This window comes from Meleagris gallopavo, chromosome 10 (assembly GCF_000146605.3).
Source record: "Meleagris gallopavo isolate NT-WF06-2002-E0010 breed Aviagen turkey brand Nicholas breeding stock chromosome 10, Turkey_5.1, whole genome shotgun sequence".
In the NCBI taxonomy this organism is placed as follows: Eukaryota; Metazoa; Chordata; class Aves; order Galliformes; family Phasianidae; genus Meleagris; species Meleagris gallopavo.
In genome coordinates this window covers 8,021,735-8,028,357 of record NC_015020.2, presented here as the reverse complement: position 1 = coordinate 8,028,357, position 6,623 = coordinate 8,021,735, and the positions used below count along the sequence as shown (strand labels likewise).

The following is a 6,623-nucleotide window of genomic DNA, read 5'->3' as shown; positions in this document are numbered from 1 at the left end:
AGGGAAGGGAAGGAGAAAGGAAGGAAGGGAGGAGGAAAAGGAGGAGGGAAGTAGGGAAGGGAGAAAAAGAAGGGAAGGAAGTGAGGGAGGAGTGAAGGGGTAGGGAGAAAGGAGGGATGGGGAAGGGGAGGGGAAGGAAGTAAGGGAGGGAAGAAGAGGAGAAAAAAGGGAAAGAGAGGGGAGGAGGAAGGGAGAGAGGGAAGGAAGGAAGGAGGGAAAGGAAAGGAAGGGAGGCAAGGAGAGCAGAAGAAGAGGGAGGGAGGGAAGGGAGGGAGGCAAGGAGAGCGGAAGAGAGGGAAGGGGAGGGAAGGAAGGCTGGGAGGGGAGCAAAAGGAGGAGAGGAAAAGGAAGGGAGAGAGGAGGGAAGGAAGGGGAGGGGAGGAGGAAAGGATGGAAGGAAGAGAGGGAAGGGAGGGAGGAAGGGAGGGAGGAAGGAAGGGAGGGAGGAAGGAAGAGAGGGAGGAAGGAAGGGAGGGAGGAGGGAGGGAGGGAGGAAGGAAGGGAGGGAGGAGGGAAGGAGGGAGGAAGGAAGGAGGAGGAAGGGAGGAAGGAGGGAAGGAGGGAGGAAGGAGGAAGGAATTGCCCAGACCATTGGCTGTGAAAATTATACATGCCAACTTATTTTTATTTACAGTCATTTCTATGAATATGCCATTTATAATTATCATATCGTGATGTATAGTTTCTATATATATTGTAATTATATTTTACAGTTGCGCCTTATAATATGTTTTATTAACAGTTCTCACACAGGAATTTGTGTAAATTAAGTATATGATGTATTGAGAATAAATAAAGATGGAACTATGGAGAGGAAAATAAGGTGGACAAGTAAAATGAGCATTCAAAAAGCATTCATACAAGATACACAAGGCAGAAAATGGGAAACCGTAAGTATGGTGATGGGATGGCACAGAGATGAGACTGAAGAGCTGGGTCTGGGAAAAAACACAGCAGGTGCAATTGCAGAGCAGGACTCCCAATCACTCACAGAAACACAAACCTGGGTGGCTGAACCTAGCAGTCCCTGCCAGCTCTGCTCCTGTGAGTGCAGCTGCCATTGTAAGAATAAATAAATAAATAAACAAAAGCACTAAGCTGGGCAGGTATAGCAGGTGATACTGTGGGTACACCCAGCCCTGCCAGGGTTCAGTCACCTGACAAAGAAGAGCAGGTAAACTGAACTGCACACAGACAGTGACAAAAGTAGGGTAACACCCACATGCTGAGCATGAGTAGTTGAGCTTACACTGATGGAAAAAGGGATCTAAATAGCTAAAACATTGTACATCACCCAGAGATGAAAATATAACTACAAATAAGTATACATTTCTGAGCCCACGAGAGGAACGGTAGAGAGGAGAAATGATATCTATCCTTCTCCTGTCCCGAACTATTTGCTTTTATCTCACATTTTTTTAAATAACTCAGATGTTGTTAGCAGTGGAAATCATGCCTTTTTGTACATGAACCCAAAAACAACTGGAAATCTCATTCCTGGCTTGGGAGTGAGACACATGTATGTACTGACACCACTTCACACAGGTTTTCACATACTTACCCTGCCCCCACCATTCCCTGCTTCCAAGTGTCTGTGTTTCATTTTGCACCCTCACTGAAAGTCATGGCAAACAACTATGCAGAAAAGAAGTATTTAAAAAAAAACAAAACAGGAAGATCAGTTTCTAGGAGATAAATATAAAACCAATATTACATTTTGAAATCACGGTTAATCAAATGCTGTACATGAAAGAGCAAAGGCCAGATTCTGTTCAGATTTTTAGCACTATTAAAAATCTAAAAAAATAATAATTGCTATTACTCCACTCGTGAGTGCCACTGAAGAATCTGCCATTTTTCCTGCAATAGAACGGCATGAAATAATGCAACTTTTAATTCCAGGAGCTTGTTTCTTAGTGCAGATTCTCATTTCACAACTAATATTAGCTCTTCACCTGCTCCCCAGAGGGGCAGGGTGCCCTACAAGCAGACAGATGGCTCCTAAGGAAGGTCAGCAGAAACGTTCATGCATACATATTTTTGCACAAACTGCTTACGAGCCGCTTTCCTCCTTTTTTTGATAGCAATTTTACCATGTTTTCCAATCTTTGCCAGTTTCAACGTGGCTGAGTTATTTTCACACAAAAAAGTGTAGGAGCAGCAGTCTCAGTTCCCCTGGTTAAACACTGGCTACGTGCTGCTTGTGTTTGACCATTGGGAAGTCCAGCCAGGCAAGGCATAAATCTTTTGTCAATGAAAGGGGTACATTATCAGCTTCTCAGCTATTTCTTTTCTAAACAGTTATCTGAGGTTTAAGATAAATATTCAACATGGTTATTTTATAAATAAAGAAATATATAAATAAAAAAATAACCAGAGCACCAGAATTACTTTCTCACCTACAACCATCTCTCCGATTGCAAGGGGATCTCAACCTTGTGCAGATACGTATGGTAACCTGATATGATTACCTGTGTCTGGTTGGCTGTGCATTATCCCCTCCCCAAAACATTCCCTGCGCTCATGCTCAGCTTTCTGCAAAGTCTCACAGATCTCCTTTAACACCAGAAAAATTCCTCACACAGCCTCCAAACATGTCAGTTTCTCCCCTTGTGATCTGCTGTCCTGCAGTCTCCTTCTACTGCTATAGAAGAGGAAGCTATTTTAGTCTGCTTGGACTAAACAACAGTAAATAAAACATAAAAGTAATTAAGTTGAATATGATACCCATTTCTATGCTGATTGGTTGACAATCACTTACGGAATGACTTTATTAAGTGGCAGAAGAGGATGCATCACCTGGTCACGTACAAAGGCAAAACCTGTAAAATAAGAGCCTAAAAGTATCATAAAGATGTTTGTGACCAATATGAGGAACTGGAAGTCACTGCTGGAAGCCACTTTGGTACATGATGGGTTCAGCTATGTTGAAACAAAACTCAAAGTCAGAAAACTACAGCTCAGAAGAAATCCCTTTGAGTGAGGAGAAACAGAAGACTAACTAAAACCATGATGTTTGTAGGAGCTGTAGATAAGATTATATATATTACATTTAGAGAGGTCCTCAGAGGAAAATAAAAAGATCTCACTGTAAAAACATCAGCTACAATAACAAAGTGAAAAGGCTTCCAAGTGCATAGATATGCAATTTTGGAAAACCAAACTATGCCTCCACGATTTGTTGTATTTTTGTTGCAGAATGGGTTTTAACCCATGAGTACAGTTTTAGGATTAATAAACATCATCCAAAGCAAGTATAAAAAAAGCAGCACCTCATTCAGCGCATTCACTGGGATTTCCAGTGTATTTATTCCATTTTCTGCTGGGATCGCAGTTAGAGCAATGATTAGAAAACAATATGGCAGGAAACTCTTGATGCTAAACATTTGAGTTATGTATCACAGACTGTCTCAAATTCTCTGACTTTTTAGATTTAAATCTTTTCAAAGTTTTCCTGAAGTTCTTGGCACATTTTCTGCAAGATATATATGACAAAGACAAAAGAGTAATGGAGGACTCATGCCCTCTGTTATTGTTTAAATGCTGACGCTTAAGGTTTAAATTTGCAAAGAATGAATCATTCAACATCAAAACTAAGGTGTTGCATGTTTATTTACAGACCAAGCTCCGGTAGTAATGTGTACTAGTCATGCGAACTGATTTGAATTTAATTCTAAACCCTGTTTTGCACCAGGAAAACATGGGTTTCATTTTACTCGCCTCTGTTTTCAATTATAATTTGACAAAAGAAATAACTGCGTTACCTATTTGATTTGCCAGAACTTTATCCCAGCACCACCTGTTGAGCCCTCGGCACTCGAATCCTGACATATAGCAGAGAACAAAATTATGCAGTTGGCACACTGACTAGTAAGGATGCCAACAAAAGCATAATATATCCTTTGTACTCAAAGTACAACAAAATATATATTAAGCTACCAACTGCAAAGGTTTAAGAAAACCACATGTAATTATACAGGAACATATCTTTCCAACAAATAACTCAGTAGAAAAATGGTATGGAAGTTAGAAAGGACTCTTTTTGTATATGCACTAGTAAGTACTGCAAGCTTAAAATGAATGAAGTTTCACAATACCTTAGTAGATTTACATTAGAGATGGCACGGGGATAGCCAGCTAGTTTATACAAATAGATGTGTTCAATGCTATCAACTTCTCAGTTTAAATGAAATGTCCCATGTTTGTTTCTGGTGGGGTAGCTGACACAGCACAGCAGAAGGACTCTCAGCACTCATCCCAATCAAATCCCTTCTAATGCCATTGACTGGGACTAAACTAGTAAGAATCAGCTGTGTTTCCAAAGTTTACTTCTTTAAAGCACCTCTTTGCCACAGAAGTCCTCACAATTGCTTTCCTAGCACTGGAATTCTTCTGACCCAAGGTCTGCAGAAAAGAGGAGGCAGAACTTAGCGGCAGATAGGATGGGTCAGTGGGGATGAAGCAAAGCAGCCCCTCCAGGTCTGCAGAGGTCTCTAAAGACTCCTCTTGTCATGGGGCTAACAGACACAGCCCCTGCAGGAATGGGCTCTTAACCCATAAAAAAAGAAAACTGAACTACCTGGTTTTGTAAACAAATCAGCTGTGAATCACAGAGTAACCAAAGGATTTTACTTACTGGGATAGCTTTTGCACTCCTAAGATTTGTGTCATCACAGAACTTGCTGAGGATGCTGTCCATCCATTCATCCAGTTCACTGATGAAGATGTTCAACAAGACTGGACTCAGTACTGATCCTGGGGGAACACCAACTAGACTCTGCGCTGCTGATCATAACCCTCTGTGCTGTGCCATCGGCCAGTTCTCAGCCCACTTTACTGTCCACTCATTTGTTCCACAACTCCTAACCTTACCTCTGAGGATGTTGTGGGAGATAGTGTCAAAAGCCTCGCAGAAGGTAGATAACACCCATTGCTCTTATCTATCCAGCAGGTCACAACATCACCCAATATTTTACTAGATTAACTTTTGCACTCCAGGCTAGTTAGATCATACAAGCTTAAATGTACTTCCCATCACCAGACACAATGTTCTCTGATACGATTTTTGAACAGTACATACGCAACCAAGAAACTTCAGTGAATAAACTCTGAAAGTGGAGCATTTCAAATTGTATCCAGAAAAATTGAGAATATTTTTGCATATGAATTAGTTTCTAACCAGTACATTGCAGTAACCAGCATTCAGCAGAGGCTCCACATTTGAGGATTCAAGTTGACTGCAGCCGTAAGCAATCTGACATAGTGAGACCTACTCTGAGCAGGACATGGATTGAGGTGACAGTGAGAGTTCCTGTCCAGCCTAAATTATTCTGTGATTCTAAAACTGACCTGAAGAAATTAGAAATATTTTCCTTGAAAGATGCTATTAAATTAAAATTTATGAAATTCATCTTCATTTCTTATTCATATACAGGCTGGAATTTTTTATTTGTTATTTATAATTGTTTGCAGATAATATTTGCATAATTATATGCAAAAGCATTTATTATTATTTATTTACCTTCTGTTTAAGGTTTGAATTAAATAGAAAAAGTAAATTTACTAATCCATAAGTGGTCATACTAAATACTGGCTGCCTGTGGTATAAACCCCATTATCCAAGGAGAGATTTTTAGCTAAAACTCTAAAATGGTGGTTGGAAACATACACCGCTATCTTTAATTCTTCTGTGCTGGAAATGTAAAATGACAATAGCTAATGAGAAAAACTTCCCTGCAAAGTTGTAATAGCAATGTAAGAACACTTGCTAAGAGATAGACGACATTTAGGAAAGCCAAATCTAGTTGATCTCACCTTCTCAATTCCAAATATTCTTTGGAATATCCTTTGTGGTAGCTACATTTCATTTAGGAAAATAAGTCTAAAGGAAGTACACACATGGCATATAGTTTGGCATCAGCCACTTCCACATTTCTCAGATGTCTAGCAGCCAAGAAAATGTTCCAGAATCTAATTCTTTTCAGATAGCTGAGCTCGTGTAAACTTTACTCTTGATGAAGACTACAGATGAAATATCTGGATGGTGTTCCAGATAAGGCATTAAATGTCTTCTACAATAGAATCCGTCATGTTCTCCTGATTTCTCCCTTGTTCAAAGTAATTACTAATTCTGAAATCACACTGTGGAACTTTGATGATGTTTTCCATAAACTAGTAAGAAAACTCATTCCAGAAAAGCCTGTTTTCTGCCTACCATGGTATCGCCATCATACCCATTCTTTGGCTGCTTTTCAAGTAGCCTCACAAAGACACTGAAAAGATAATAAAAATTCTTGAACTGTTTCTTGTCTGCCAGAGGTGCGAGGAAGCTGCAGACACACAGATCTGCAGCCTGAGAGCTCTACCAGTGGCTTTTTTACCCTCTGCTGAGCTCTAGGAAACATAAGGAATCCACCTGGACTGTTTGAGGTTAGTATTTCAGGTTTAAATCAAAATTTTTGCATGTAAAACAGCCACGAAAGGTAGATTACAGAGAGCTCTACAAAAGGCAGCACTGTTTGAGACAATTTTTGACTCTGAGTAACCCAAATGCTTCAGATATATACAGTCTTATTGTCATCCAGCATTACTGCTGTTAGTCCCTTGTATTATCATGGAAGACG

The 6,623-nt window shown here is 40.1% G+C and overlaps 1 long non-coding RNA gene across 15 annotated transcripts in view; it reads right to left on the bottom strand.

The window, feature by feature from the left end:
* Nucleotides 1–546: 546 nt before the first annotated feature.
* LOC104912305 overlaps nucleotides 547–6,623 on the bottom strand; it is a 29,991-nt gene continuing 23,914 nt past the window's right edge. For 7 of the 15 annotated variants that reach the window (XR_002117984.1, XR_002117983.2, XR_002117990.1 and 4 more), the window contains one exon: nucleotides 547–4,715. This is a non-coding gene — a long non-coding RNA (uncharacterized LOC104912305). The remainder of the gene's footprint in view (nucleotides 4,716–6,623) is intronic. The other 8 variants (XR_002118005.2, XR_004160748.1, XR_002118000.2 and 5 more) reach the window with 6 other exon arrangements.